We start from the raw sequence: 15,635 nt of genomic DNA, 5'->3' as shown, positions 1-15,635 counted from the left end.
GGCCAATACTCTTTTGCTTTGCAATGAGGCAGAGACAAAGAGAGTTTAGTAAACTATTCCTTTTTTTCCATTTTATTTTATTTTACTTTATTTTATTTCTTTTCAGTGTTCCAGAATTCGTTGTTTATGCACCACACCCAGTGCTCCATGCAACATGTGATCTCCTTAATACCCATCACCAGGCTCACCTAACCCCCCAACTCCCTCCCATCCGAAACCCTATTCTTTTTTTAAAAAAAAAATTTTTTTTTTTAAAAATATTTTATTTATTTATTTGGCAGACAGAGATCACAAGTAGGTGAAGAGGCAGGCAGAGAGAGAGGAGGAAGCAGGCTCCCTGCTGAGCAGAGAGCCCGATGCGGGGGCTCGATCCCAGGACATTGGGATCATGACCTGAGCTGAAGGCAGAGGCTTTAATCCACTGAGCCACCCAGGCGCCCCTGAAACCCTATTCTTAAAGGAAGGACAGAACAGGTGAAAGGAGATAGATTAACCCATCAAGTTGTCAGATCACTTCCAACCCAAGGCTTTTTCTGTGTAGCTCGGTTCCACATGGCCTCCTTATGTGATCCATTTCCTTCTCAATGAAATGTTTCTTATGGAGGAAAGAGGATGGGGAAAGCAATTTCAGTCTTCTTCACCATTTTTGACCCATTTTCCTATGCCTGGCTGTTGGCTCTTCAGAGGGTGATGGCTCACACAAGAGTGGGCTTCTGTCCCCTGTGTTGTCACTCTTCCAGAGGACATTTGTGTGTGTGAAGGTTCTCATCAGTTAGAACTGAATTAACGAGCTGGGAAAATTACTACCAGTAACCAGTTTGCTTTTGAGCCTGAGGGCTCCTTATTCATGTGAGCATAGAATGTCAGAGCCCCAAGATACTTAGATATCATTTCTTTGAAACACCTTGTTTTATACAGAGTTCCAAAGAAGTCGAAGGCTCTCCCAAGGTCAGACAACTAGTTATTGGGAGTACTGGGACTAGAGCCCAGTTGTCTTAATTTCTATTCTTTCTATTACATTTGATTTATTTCCAGAATCTAGATTATAATTAAAGGCACAGATGTATTAAAGTTAATCATTAACCTCTAAAGTGGCAGATTGAGTTTTAATAGAGGGAACACTAAAATTCTCGGTAGGAATAATAAGGGGGCAATTGGGGAAGAATAAAACTGCTGAAGAATAAAACAGCTTCCCAGCTTCTTGCTTATGGTGGAAGTCTATCTAACGAGAAAGTTTGTTTCAAGGCATACAAACTTTAAGGAAAGGGGTTTGACAGAAAAGGAGGGAATGATTGTCAAAGCTAACCTGATTGCCTGTGTCATTCTGGGAGATTCCAGGACAAAGAAATGCAATGTCATTAACAAAGGAAACCGGGATTGGAAAGGACTCAGTGTTTTTCCACTTAAAACGTTGCCTTTCCTCTTCCCAGGTTTAGAAAATATGATTTGGGAAGTGGAAATTTCTTACAAAACAACACAGACTCTTTGCTCTCCTGTAACAATGATGCTAAATTTAAAGAACTCTAATCTTCAAAAAGGACATAGTACCTTGCAGCTATTTCCGACTTGCTCGATCACTTCTTCCTGGCAAGGTCCCCTGCACAGCTCAGCTCCGCAAGGACTTCTAATTCCTCTCCATCCCCCTCCTCCCCACCCATATTTCCTCACTGCACCCTTTTCTTCACAGCCAGTCTGGGAAATGTGGTGTCGGTCATTTCCCCCACAACTTCCTTCAAAGTAGGGATAGTGGTTGAGAAAAAAAACAAAAAAAAACAAAAACAAACCATTGTGGGTTAGGGTCATGGAGCAGGAGTGGGGAGGAATGGAAATATTATTTGGGGCTTAAATTTTCTCCCAAATAGGGAAAACTTGACCCTGCCAAATTGAAGAAACTAAAGTTGAGTGGTCAGACTGGAGGAAGGGCGGGAAGTGGTGTTAGTTGTCACGTATAAATCCAGAGACAGAGGCAGGAGTCCAGCATTTTAGGTTTTATTGGAGGAAATATGCCCTTTTTTCCCCGAGTGTGTGTGTATGTGTTGTTGTTTTCTTTTTTCCCCAAGACGCAGAGCATACAGAGCCTCAGTGGAACCCATACCCAGAGGCTCCCTTCTGCCCACGCCTGTGCCTTCTACCCTTACCACCCTCCCTCTTTCTTTTGCTTCCTTCTTTAGAAAGAAAGAAGAATCTCTTAAGCTCTAAGATTGCTGAGCATATGTTTTTAATGTTTATGAGCCCTTTTATTTTAAATATTTCATTTGAAATTTTAATAATATTAACTATTAATACTAGTTACCTTTTGAAAGAGATTTTATTTATTTATTTATTTGAGAGAAAGAGAACACACATGACTTGGGGGAGGGGCAGAGGGAGAGAATCTCATGCAGACTCCCGGGGCTGAGCACAGAGCTCAGATGGGAGCTCCATCTCACGACCCTGAGATCATGACCTAAGCTGAAACCAAGAGGTGGATGCTTAACCAACTCAGCCACCCAGGTGCCCCATTACAAGTTGTCTTTATTAAGCACGTTTCTAAGGTCCATTTTACAGATGAAGAAATGGAGGTTACTGAGGTTCAATAACTTATTTATGTTTCTGTCAAAGAGGCAGTAATTGGAAGAACCTAGACTTGAACACATGGTTTTGTGAACTGAAGGTCTGTTTTCTAAAGTCTTATTATACCATCAGCAGCTTCCTTCCCTGCATCCTCCCCCCCATAACCTCTCCCAAACCCCTGGAACTCAAATCTCTGCTTCATGTATGATTTAAAGTATGTAGCATTAAAGTTTTTGGCAGAAAATCACCTGTTGGGAAGAATTTATCTCTGATGAGAAAGCTGGTCCTGCACTCCTGGTGGTGTGTGTATGTTAAGGGTTTGCAGCGCAAAAGAGGAGATGCCCTGGCCAGCTGGAGTGTAAGATTCCAGAAGGTTCTTTAGAGAAAAACATGGAAGACATGAATTTATTCAATTTATGCCTTAGACCGTTATTACTGGTGAGTCTGTAACGTTGAGAAAAGACAAGGCTCCACTTGAAAGAAAAACCACCCAAACAGTCCTTTCCATTCTTACTTCCAAGGGCTTGTTAAGTGAATTTTGTTTTAAAATACCTTGTTTATCAATGGAGAAGAATCAAGTGTTAAGGGGCTTTGGATCAACAGCTCTGAAGGCAGCTCAGTCTTGTATTTATTCTCATCAAAGGAATAAAATACTGTAAGCTAAAGCACTTAATCCCCGCTCACCCTCCCTCCCCCCAGCACTCCTTTCTTCTTGCCCAGCCACACCACCTGAATATTTCTGCTCTGGTTGTGCAGAGCACTGAGAGAGACTTGTAGGCAGACATGTTGAAGTGTTCTGTTGAGCAAAAGTTCCGCTTGATTGGCAAAATGGATCTTTTCTCAGTGAAAAGAGAAGCACTTGAAGACAGAAACCTTGTCTGTTCCCTCAGTGATGGTTTTGCCTGCCTTTGGGCAGTGATTGTGATTCTGCCTAGGGGTCCCCCCACCCCTCCAGCCCGGAACAAGTCCTGTGGTTGAACTCCAGGTCTGTACCACCCTCATCCAATTAGCTGCAGGAGTTTGCTTGCTCAGTTCTGAGGTGTTTTGGAAGGGCTCCTCATGAGGGCTATTGGCTGTAGTTGATCTAAAGGAGAGGGAATCGAGACAACTCATCAAGTTTAATTTTATTCCAGACTGCAGATGGAATTCCACTACTGAATTCCAGAGGTGAGGAGGCCAGAGCTGGCTCCCCTGCCTGCCGGTGTTTGCGGAAAGAATGTTAATTAGGACAGCAATGTGAAAATGACTGCTGAGCAATTTGCCTGGCTTTAGCTGGAATATTAGTTAATGATATAAACACTACTTATTGAGTACCTACTCTGTTTCAAATATCATTTCTCTGAATTTTCACAACAGTTTTATGAGGTAGGTGACCTTTTTCACATTTTTCTATATAAGGAAAGTGGGGCTCAGAAATTTTCAAGAGCATGAGGTGCTGGAGTGGATCCAGCCTGAGGTCATACAGGTTAGGGCCGTATTCTTGAGGGTGGTACCAAAGACGCATCATGACAGGGATGTTGGTTTTCCTTAAAATATTAGGAATTCTCTACGGATATATTCCAACTTCTCTAAACTACCCATCATGGATTTATTCATCCATTAATTTATCCAAATTATTTCTCTAAAAGATTAATAAATTGGAAAGATATTAAAGGCAATATTGGTGCTATTGAAAAAAGTCAAACAGTGCAGATGAGGATAGAAAGAAAGTAAAAATTTCCTTTTATTCCCATGTTATTCCCTAGGGCTACTTCTCAGATACAACCATTGTTAATAATAATTTTCTGTGCATATGCCAGAATGGTTTCACATATATCTAAGTATGTGAATATATATAGGGACCTGTGATCACTTATGTCTTCATTACTGGGAAGGACATGCCCAGGAAAAAGAAAGTTAAAGCAGATGATCTAACTGTATCTCCTTATAAGCAGGATAACTAGACCTTCAGGCAACAGGCTAATAATATTTGTTAGCTAGAGAGTATCTGCGGAATGTTTGTGTAGGATATCCCTGAATTGGGGTTGCTTATGGTAAACAAATTATTAATCCATGAATATATGAGACATGACCGTCTGGAGAATGTCATGTAGACTATGTGACTCTCTAGGGTATGAAGTGAAGACGTTTTTTAGCTGAGAATATATCTGCTGTGTGCAATGACCCATGAAACTCATCAGAGAACTCATCCGGGCCCCAGAGCATCATGCCTGATAAGGGAATGAATTACCCTGTGTATATGTAACATAATTAATTGAACTCATCCTCTATTAAGAGAGATTTAGGCTGTTTTCAGTTTTGTTTTGTTGTTACAAACAATGTTGCATTGTACATCTTTGTTGATATATATTTATACATTTGCTTATCTCTAGGATTAAGGCAATACTAGGTCAAAGTTTATGTTCATCTATATTTTCAACCATGTTATTCTTTTTTCCCCTCCCTTGGCCTTTTCCCATAGACACATACAAGATTGTTGTAAAGCCAACAGCAGATCTGGTATCATTTCATCCGTAAAGACTTTATATATTTTAATTTTTTTTATTTTTTAAAGATTTTATTTATTTATTTGAGAGAGAGAGAGAGCATGAGAGGGGAGAAGGTCAGAGGGAGAAGCAGACTCCCCATGGAGCTGGGAGCCCGATGTGGGACTCTATCCTGGGACTCCAGGATCATGACCCAAGCCAAAGGCAGTCACTTAACCAACTAAGCCACCCAGATGCCCACATCCGTAAAGACTTTGATATGTGTATGTAAGTTTATGGAATCTCTCTCTCTTTTGATACAACTCCTTCACTACATAAAATAGAGTATGCCATTCACACTCTTCTTCTTCTTTTTTTTTTAAAGATTTATTTATTTATTTATTTGACAGACAGAGATCACAAGCAGGCAGAGAGGCAGGCAGAGAGAGAGAGGAGGAAGCAGGCTCCCTGCTGGGAAGAGAGCCCTACTCGGGGCTTGATCCCAGGACCCCGGAATCATGACCCGAGTCGAAGGCAGAGGCCTTAACCCACTGAGCCACCCAGGTGCCCCCCTTCGCACTCTTCTACAGCTTGCATTCTTCTCTTAACATATCTGGGAGACCACTGCATGGCAGTATATTAGAGATTTCTTTATTCCTCATTGTAGTTACTTAGTATTCCATTTGTGGATGTACCATATGTTATTAAACCTATCTCCTGTTAATGACAATTGAATTGTTTGCAGTCTTTTTTTATTAAAAAGACTATTATCTGTACAGAAACTATTTAACAATTTTTCCTCTATATATTCTGGATAGATGTCTAGAAATAGAATTGCTGTTTCAAAGATATTATCAGTAAGAACACTTTAGTCAAGGGGAGACTGAATTTAATATGCATTTAGTTTGAGTTCAGTAGGATATATTAATGTAGTTTCCCATCATTCTGAGCATAGTTAAATTACTGCTAGATGTCTCAGTGTAGAAATGCTCTTCTGGAGGGTTCCTTCTACCCAATGTGCCAATTCACCATCACCATGATCCCAGGTTTCAGGATCCAACATAATACCTTTACTAGGTTGTTACAACAAAGATATCAATGACAAATTATGAAAAATTCGTGTCATAAATCCAAAGTTTTAATGACTAGTCACTGTAAAAAATAAGTCATAAGGAGTTGTTATGTAGAAAGAAACTTTTCCAAACTATCCATAGTTAAAACACAAATTTTGATCAACCATGTGTTTAAGGAAAGATGAAGTCATTTTTTTCTCTCTTTAGGAAGAAACTTTTTTCTCCCTTCTCCTTCTTCTTTTTAACAAAATCATTGTCACATGAAGAAGCAGTCAGAGATTGAAGCCAAAATAATATAGGAAAAATTGTCATGGCTATATATCAGGTATTTTAATAAAATTTTTAATATAATTTTTTTCTGGATTTTGTGATGTTTGATGAATTTGTTAGCTTCTTTAGCATTTGTGACTTTTTCACTTGTCTTTTAGTTTTAAATATTTAAAGACTTATTTCTAACTTTATAATTTCACATTCTTGTCTTAGATATGACTCCCAAATTGTTTAGGCTTGGGGCCATGCGGAACTGTGCTATGCCCATAGTTGTCGGAATCATACATATTTAGTGACTTTGAGTAATGAACCAGTCAATTATAAGTTGAGTTCTGGTGGGAAATACACCTCCTTCCTTCAGGGGTCTGCAAGTCACGGCAAGAGGTTATATATCACTTATGGGCATACTTCCCTGCAGAGGATCATATATACTGAGACAGCCAATAGTAAATATTTGGGGAAGATAATACAATCTATGTAGTTGCCCCACACTTTCTTCATATATGGAAATGCACTCACCTTTCCAAAAATAGATAACCCCAAAGTCACATTCAATCATGTCATTGGCTCAAAGTCCAGGATTTCATGATCATGTTTTATCAGTTCTAGATGTGAGTCTTCACTGGGAAAATTATAATCAAAACCAAATACCAAATAAGAAATAAATAACTCTAAACCACCACAATGGAAAGATGATTTATCTGCTTATTCCTCTTCCCCAAGCATATTTATTTATTTATTTTTTTGACAGACAGAGATCACAAGTAGGCAGAGAGCAGGCAGAGAGAGAGGAGGAAGCAGGCTCCGCGCTGAGCAGGGAGCCCAATGCGGGTCCAGGATCCTGGGATCATGACCTGAGCTGAAGGCAGAGGCTTTAACCCACTGAGCCACCCAGGCGCGCCCTCCTCCCCCCAGCATATTTTGATAGAACAGGGACAGGATAGCTTCAATAAACATTCTCATTTGGAGAGAAAAATAAGTGGCAACCAGCAGTTATTGGTTCCTAGCAATTCTAAAACATTGCTGGATATACATTTTGAGGATGCTTACTCTGGGGGTAGGGAATATTCCCTGTGTTTTTTTTCCCCTCACCCTCCTTTATCTTTCTTGATCAATCATGCTAAGCATTTATCAATCTTATTGAACTTATCAAGGAAGGAGCTTTTAGATTCATTGATTTTCTGTTTTTGTGTGTGTGTGTGTGTGTGTGTGTGTGTGCATTCTATTTCATTGATGTCCATGTTTTGTTATTTCCCTTCTTTGCTTAATTTGGATTTAATCTGCTCTTCTTCTAGTTTCCTATGGCTAAGTTTGATTCATTGTCTTTATACTAGTTATCTTTTCTAATATAAGCATCTCATGCTATAAATTTTCCTCTAAGAACTGTTTTAACTGTATCCCTGAAATTTTGATAAACTGTGTTTTTATTTTCATTCAGTTCTAAATATTCTAATTTTCCCTGTGTTTTCTTCTTTCTCTCATAGTTCTTTTTTTTTTTTTTTAAAGTATTTTATTCATTTGACAGAGAGAAATCACAACTAGGCAGAGAGGCAGGAGGAAGCAGGCTCCCTGCGGAGCAGAGAGCCCAATGCGGGGCTCGATCCCAGGACCCTGGGATCATGACCTGATCCGAAAGCAGAGGCTTCAACCCACTGAGCCACCCAGGCGCCTCTCTCTCATGGTTCTTTAGAAATGTGTTGATTTATTTCCAAATATTTGGGGATTTTCCGGTTATCTTTTTGTTATTGAATTTTAGTTCAATTCTGTTGGGGCCAGATAACCTCCTCTATGTGGTTTCATTTGCTTTCAATTTATTGAGATTTGTTTCCAGCTCTATATGGGGTTTCTCATGGTGATATTCCCTTGTGCATTTGAGACAAATGTGTATTTTACTGTCCTTGGCTTGAGTTTCTACAAATTGTAATTAGGTTAAGTTGGTTCATAGTGTTGTTCAAATCTTCTGCATACCTGCAGATTTTTTTGTTGATGTTTTATGAATCAAAGACAGAGCAGTATGCATCCAGTATAATTACTTGTCTGAATCTCTTTTCAGTTGTATAAGATTTTTTTCATATATATTAAACTCTGTTATTTAGTAGATTAGAAATGGGTACATTTAGGATTTTTATGTTCTCTTTTCATCCCCATAAAAATTTCCTCTTTATCCTGATTTATTGCTTGTTCTGGAGTTGGCTTCGTCTGGTATTAATAGAACCATCCCAGCATCTGCATGGCATATATTTTTTCATCCGTTTACCTTTAAACTATCTATATCTTTATATTTAAAGTGGATATCTTGTATATAGCGATATTGCTGGATCTTGATTTTTTTTTTAACCTCATGTAGTGGTCTGGTTGGATTTAATTTAGTATTTGCTATTTGTTTTCTCTTTGTTCCACCCATTCTTTGTTCCCTGTGACCTCATTTCCTATCTTTGATGTATTGACTGAGCTTTTTCTCTGCTTCCATTTTATCTCTACTAATGGCTTATTAGGTATTCCTTTTAGTTTTAATTTTTAGTGATTGTTCTACGATTTACAATATACATCTTTAACTCATTCCACTCATTAAATCTCCCTTCAAAAATATTATAGTAGTTTATGTGACAAATCTTATGCTAGTATATATCTAGATTTTCCCATCTATCTTTTGTGTTATGTTTTACTTCTACCTATCTCATAAACCTTACAATTTATTATCACTATTTTTGCTTTAAAGACCCAATTTTTTTTAAACATCCTTAAAATGGGAAATTTTTTTTTTTTATTTATGGAGTTTTTCTTGTTTGGTATTTCATTAGCATTGTCCGTTTTTGTTCATTTGTGCTTGTTTTTGAGAGATCCAAAACCTTAGACACGTTGCCATCTTGCCTTCTATCCCCAAGTTGTTTATTAACCTATTTTTATGTGCAGCCCATATAGTCTCTGGGGTGATGAGTTAATATGATATTCTTGTTGTTTGAAGTAATACTTCCTTTTATTTTCCCTCAAATGCTAATGTTTAAAAATGTATGTGTGTATGATCTGCGTTGAATGACTGTTCTAAACTTAGATACCAATTTTTAAAGTGAGAATTTGAAGGACAGTCTTTGTTGCTAAAGCTATTACAGAAAGACCACAAACATTCCTTATTCGCCCTTTATGATATAGTCTCATTTGGAAGTGTTGGCTAACTGTATAGGCTTTTATTCACTATAATACATGAATTTCTCACTTATCCAGAGGTCATTACTTGGGCAACCTCATCTATTTGGAACACTAGAGAAAATAATAAAGAAGTAAAACAAATGGCTTCTAAACAGCTGAACTAGATGCTTCAAGGTCATTACAAATAATTTTCATGAATTTTACAAAAAGGAGAACCCCCGACTCAGAATGTACTTGCTTCCCCTAAAAAATATAATTTTAACCAGCTTGGTTAATTGGTTTCTTTGCCTTCAGCAGGAGGGGGAGGGAGGCGGGGGTGGTAGGGAGAGAAATGAGGAGGGAGCACACGCATTATGTAGAGTAAGATATAATAACCGATGTTTGTATATTCCTTTAGACTGAAATCTCCTTTAGGGCAGTTAATGGGGTCCTATTTATCATTGCATTCTCTGCACAGTCCCTGACACTAGATAGTCAATAAAACCCGACTGCATCATAAATAAACAAACCTACGAGACTCAGAGGCTGAGGGGACCTAGGAGAACCGCACGGCGTTGAAATAAGGATTTAAAAAAGGGTAGCAGTTAGAGGAAGAGAGTTCTTTAAACTCTACTGTACCATGCAGTGAGAACACTTCTATTTAGGGAAAATAGGAGCCAGCACGGAGCAATAGCTCATTTTGATATTCGTGACATGTCATTCAGGAAAGGTTACAGTTTAGAACCCATGTGAGTATTGATTGCCTTAAAAAATGATTTCCATTAAAACCATCCTCCTCCATCCGGCCCTGCTGTTCCCTCTCCCCACCCCCCCCCCCCCCCACACACCAGACCTCTACTGCTACCTCCGGCCTCTCTACCTAACAGTTTCCCCTCTTCACACTTGGAAAATTCATTTATGCCACAAATGGGTCATTACCTGATACTGTTGCTTGCTTAAATGATGTTTTTGTATGTGGAGGATCTGTTAGAAGGAATTATTTGTTCGACACATTTATGGAGGGAAAAAATGCTCAGAGTGATACGTACATATCCATGCCTTAAATTTGAAAAACGCCATTCACCTTTAGTAAACGTGTACACTCGGTGTAGAGAGACATTTCTGCTCTCTCTACAGCAATCTCTTTATTCAATTTGCCCGCTGTTATGTTATTTTCACCAAGATGTTTTAAGAGTAGAAGCCCTAATAATGATGGATGCGGCAGCTGGCCCTCCCCGAGTGGTGATGTGTGTATGTGGCCATGTGTGTACTCCAGTGACTCTGCGAAGGGTTTCCATGGGTTAATCTATTATTTAATTCTTACTGCACCTCAGGAGATGGGAACTGTTACTATCTAACCTCATGTGTGAAGAGCTAAGCCTTGGAAAGGTGACTTTACAAAGTCCACGCTGACACATGTAGTAAAAGGCAGAGCAGGGATTTGAGTCCTAGTGGTCTGACTCCAAAACCTGTGCTCTTAACATTTATATGTATCCGTTGTCTTCCATCATCCCTGAGACTAAAGTAGGAAGCGATAGCATGGTATCTATCTTCATCATGCCGAATGAAATATTGCTTTGCTTTGTTGTCTTTCAGTCATGGCCATGGCAGGGATTAATGAAGCTAACCCTTAGTCTGAAGAAACAGTAGGAAAATACATGAATCTCTAGGCACAGTTTATTAATTTGACAATTACCAGTTATTTCCCTCTCTTTCTCTCTCCCTTGTGTTTGATGGATGTATGTCGCCAAATCAGATAACCTACAAAGGATTATCTTGCTTCTTGGCCCACCCTGATTTGCTGGCGGGCCAGAATTACTTGGATAATTTCATTATTTCCTGAGTTCAATTTCTTTTGAAGCTCCTTGCCCATGGTTTTCGTTTCTTTTCTCAACTCTGTTGAATTTGGCTCATATTGGAATATCTTTCTACAGAAGATAATATTCTAGGGATATAATTTTGAAACTGTGTTCATTCAAAGAGCCCGAAGAAGAAAAACAAGCCATGCTGATTATTGACGACAGGTAGATACTCGGTTTAATTATCTTGGTGTCTAGATATGGAACAAAATGCCACTGATTTCTTTTCCTCACCTAAGAGAAGTGGTATATACACCTGCTGGAAGGTCAAGGGACACAGGGATGCTTTGTATAAGACTTTAATAAAAAAAACCATGTTTTTCTGTGAAAATCTTCCATGAGCGAGGCAGGAATCAGGGAGTTGAGGGAGAGCAAGAGATGGTCGGGAAAATGAGGAACTTGGGATGAGAGGCACTGATAAGGTAAAATGCGTTCAGGCTGTCTATCACACTTCAGCAGCCCTGCCCTGCTGTTCTGAAATTGCCTTTTGATGTTGCCTTTCTCGAAGGCGAGCTCAGAGGGTTGCCATTGGTGTTCTTTGAGAAAGGGAAAAACAAGAATACATGTAGTAGTCACAGCATATGCCCACGATCTCCTCCTATGCAGTTTATCAAGATTATTGACATGGACTTGTTAGGCAAAACTGAGAGTCACTGCTTATTTTCTGAGTACTTCAGTTCCCTCTGCTCCCTGCCCTTCTACTGCTTCTTGCCAGACTTCTTGCCTCTCTTCCTGAGGCTGTGCATTTTGAATATCATTAAGAATGTCGCTATCTGCTCTCCAATCCCCACCTTGACCTTAATAGTTACATCCGAGAAATTACTTTCTTACCTTCTTTCTTTGGCTGAAGTGATCCCAGTCATTCCTTGAGCTTATTAATTTTTTTCCCCTCATGCTTGATAAGGACATTTTACAGGGCAATCATGACTCAGAATGAGGGATGGAATATAAAGTCAGAGCTCTGATTCTTGAGCACTTAATCAGAGGGTGAGCAATCCGAAGTTGTTCCCAGGCTGAAATTTTCACAGCTGATTGCTTTCCCTACAGAGCTCCATTGTCCAACGCCCCCAGGTGCCTCAAAGTGCTCAGTAATGGTGGCACCTGGGTTGTGGTAATGGCCATGGTCCTATTTTGATGGTTTGCTTCATAGTTTTCCGTGGACTCAAATAGCCTGAATCCAGGGGCAGCCCGAGGAAGCTGAATGCTCCTGCATTCTATCTACAAACATTTGAGATCTAACTGCCTGCCAACTTCAGGTCTTAAGTCTCTCACCTTCTTATGCTTCCCTTGTGGTCTTAACTCTGCCCAAAAGGACCCTTAAAATCCGAGATCTCCTCTGCTTATTGACCTGAAGAGAGGGTGGCCTGGATAGGAAAGTGCTGGTCTTTGGCCGGCAGTGTAGGTACTTAGAGGAAATTGCAAGCTCTCAGCTCTGATTTTATTCCGGGATCAGGTTGGCAGGCAGATCTATTCATTCCCCTGCCCGTGCCTGGACCTCCAATCCTCCTGCAGGAGGACCTTGGCTCCCAGTGGGAAGGGAGATAAGTGATGGACGAACATTTTACTGCTTGTAGGAATGCGCCCGCTACGGGATTTCTCCTTTATTTTCTGAAGCCCTTCTGTATTTTTCAGTCCACTTCTCTGAGCTAAACCAGGCAAAGAGAAAGATGATTAAGTCTCACAAGAGGCATGAAATGGCCTGCAGCTAAAGGAGAAAGTTTAGGGTGGACATTTTGAAAGATGAAGAGTAAGAGCGATTAGGCAGTGGAATGGAAGTGCCATCACGGCGGTGAGCCGCGGAAAGGTTAGATAAGATATTAACATTAATGAGGTATAGCACAGCCCTGGAGAATAAAGGAGCCTTGACTAAAAGGAGGAGGGCGGGAGGGAATGAGAACAGCCCGCTGACAGCCCACACTCTCCTCCCTGCTTCCGAAGTTACCGTTTTTTGAGAGAGCAGGACATCTGGATTGCAGTCCCGGGCCGCTGTGCTGTTATAAAGCTGATTCTTCATTTTTTCCACAAATACCTTTTTTTTTTTTTTTTTTTTCCTGGCGCATGCTGGGCAGTGCGTGGGGCTCCAAGAAGATAGCTATGTAAAGATGCCTGCTGAATGATCCCGGAAGCTCCTAGCTTCTCCTCCTCCAGTGGGAGGCACTAGACCGAAACACAATTTCTATTCCTTCCTTCCTTCCTTCCTTTTTTTCTTTCGATTTATTTATTCATTTTAGAGAGAGAGGGAGAGAAAGAGAGGGCGAGCATGAACAGGGGAAGGGGCAAAGGGAGAGAGAGACTCTCCAGCAGACTCCCCACTGAGCATGGAGCCCCATGAGGGGTCTTGATCTCACAACCCTGAGATAATGACTGGAGTGAGATCAAGAGTCACAGGCTTAATTGACTGAGCCACCCAGGCAAGTTCCCCCAAACACAATTTCTTGAGGGACAGCGTCCCTACTCTCAGCAGCCGACATCTACCTTCTCCCAAAGTGGTCAGGTGCCGGCAGCTGGCACTCAGACAATTCTTTGCAGGTGCCCCCTCCCTTTCCCTGCTGCCCGGGACCAACTTCCTGTCTCTGTGTTCTTGGCTGGTGAGGCTGCTTTCCTGCCTGCACTGTAAGAACAGAGAGTTGCAGGAGCATACGTGTCCCTCCACAACAGAAATATTTGTGTCCACAAGCCTCCCCTTCCCTGGGGCATGCTTTCTGAGAGGTGCTGAGAAAATGACAATGAACTTCTTTTGGAGGAGCCTCTGCTTGCAAGTTCCCCAATAAAGTTCATCCCTCAATTCTAGCTATATGATCTGGCGTTTGACCTCTCCCTCCTTGGCCATAGCTCCATAACCACTTAGTGGAATTGGACCAGCAGGTAGGTTTTTTTGGCTGGTGCCTGTTTTAGAAGAAAGTGAATTGAATGCCACTATGTGGTCATTTGCTGCTCTGGTCTCAGATCCCCCCTCTCCCCGCCCCACAGCGTTACTGCCTGGCCCCTGGTTGCACTTGAATTTGCCTTACTCGTGATGTGTTCCAGACGTGTGATGTGTTCCAGAAGGGGAGGCACAGGGACCGTGGGAACATGGAAGAGGGGGACAGAACCTGTGGGACTTCAGAAGAAATGGTGTTGAAACTAAGACATGAAGGATGAGAAGGTGTTAACTGGGTCAAGGTGGAGATGGAGTGGGCAAGGAGGTGAGAGTGTTTCAGGTGAAGGGGTCCATGAGGGAGGCCCTAACAAGAAAGACTTGGTGTCTTGTAGGAGTGGAAAGTTCAGCATGTCTGGAGAGGTGAGCCCAGAGGATCTGCGGTTTGAAGAGTTTTTCTTGGATTTGTGATGAATTGCTCCAGAGTCGTTCCTGCCTCCCCCTGTGCTCAACATTTGGGGGAGCTCAGACTGCAATTAAGGACAGAATCCGTGTATAGCCTGAAAACAGAAGAAAACCGATGGCAACAGAACCTTTATTTCTTCATTCTTTTTTTTTTTTTTCTTTTTAAAGGCTAGTTTGCTTCTCTCCGTTAAATATTGACATAATAACAACTCAATAACTTGAAAAAAGATCGTGAACTACTGGGCTCTTTCTCTTTTATCTTCTTTATATTTTCCCCAGTCTTCTTTTATCCCTCGCTGCCTTCTGTTGTTTTCTTTCCGAAGGAGGACTTAGCTATACAACTAATAAAATTATTCACTGCATGTAATTTTGTCTTCAGTGGTTTGGAAATCTGAGGAAGAGCATAGGTCCCTAGAGAAATCCCAATGTATGTCATGGGAAAATAAGACCTGTGAGGACAAACAGGAGGGAAGACTAGAGGCTTACTCGCTCTGTAGAAAATAAGAGAAACACTTTCCTTCCCTTCTTGTCAGAACATCTACCTTAGAAAACTGTAAATGTACTTTCTCTGTCACTTTGAAATGTATTTTTCAAATTGTTTTTTAGAAATGAAATAAGCCTTTGTTAACTTTATGACCCAGGATTATCTTTCTGAAGGACCTGGAAATGGCCATTCCTTGAAATGTAAGCACCAAGGGAAATAGAGCCCCTGTCTCCCTGTGTCTCTGGGAGGATAGGGGATGAACTTCAGTGAGTGTTTTGTTCCAAGTTGTAAAACTACAGACTGTCATAAAGAACCCTGATCCTTTTAGATAAAGTCGCTGAGCCACGTAGATTGTCACCCCAATTACCAGGTAAAGTCAGGATGAACTTGTGTGTGCTATCCACTTCCCTTACTTGAGGTCTAGTTAGGATTTCTCTTGAAAACACATATACAATGGGTTGTGTCTGCTTGGCTCTATAAAAT

At 40.7% G+C, this 15,635-nt stretch overlaps 1 long non-coding RNA gene across 7 annotated transcripts in view; it reads left to right on the top strand.

Moving 5' to 3' along the window:
• LOC101681947 overlaps positions 1 to 15,635 on the top strand; it is a 141,644-nt gene that overhangs the window by 102,093 nt on the left and 23,916 nt on the right. Inside the window, exon 8 of one of the 7 annotated variants that reach the window (XR_006604261.1) lies at positions 14,599 to 15,030. The exons of the other annotated variants lie outside the window; for them this stretch is intronic. This is a non-coding gene — a long non-coding RNA (uncharacterized LOC101681947). Of the gene's footprint in view, positions 1 to 14,598; positions 15,031 to 15,635 lie in introns of those variants that run through there. 7 annotated transcript variants of the gene reach the window in all.

Source organism: Mustela putorius, unplaced genomic scaffold, assembly GCF_011764305.1.
Source record: "Mustela putorius furo isolate JIRA1106 unplaced genomic scaffold, ASM1176430v1.1 tig00000129_pilon_pilon_pilon, whole genome shotgun sequence".
NCBI classification, from domain to species: Eukaryota; Metazoa; Chordata; class Mammalia; order Carnivora; family Mustelidae; genus Mustela; species Mustela putorius.
The sequence above is the reverse complement of the archived record's forward strand: the minus strand, read 5'-3'. Positions and strand labels throughout refer to the sequence as shown.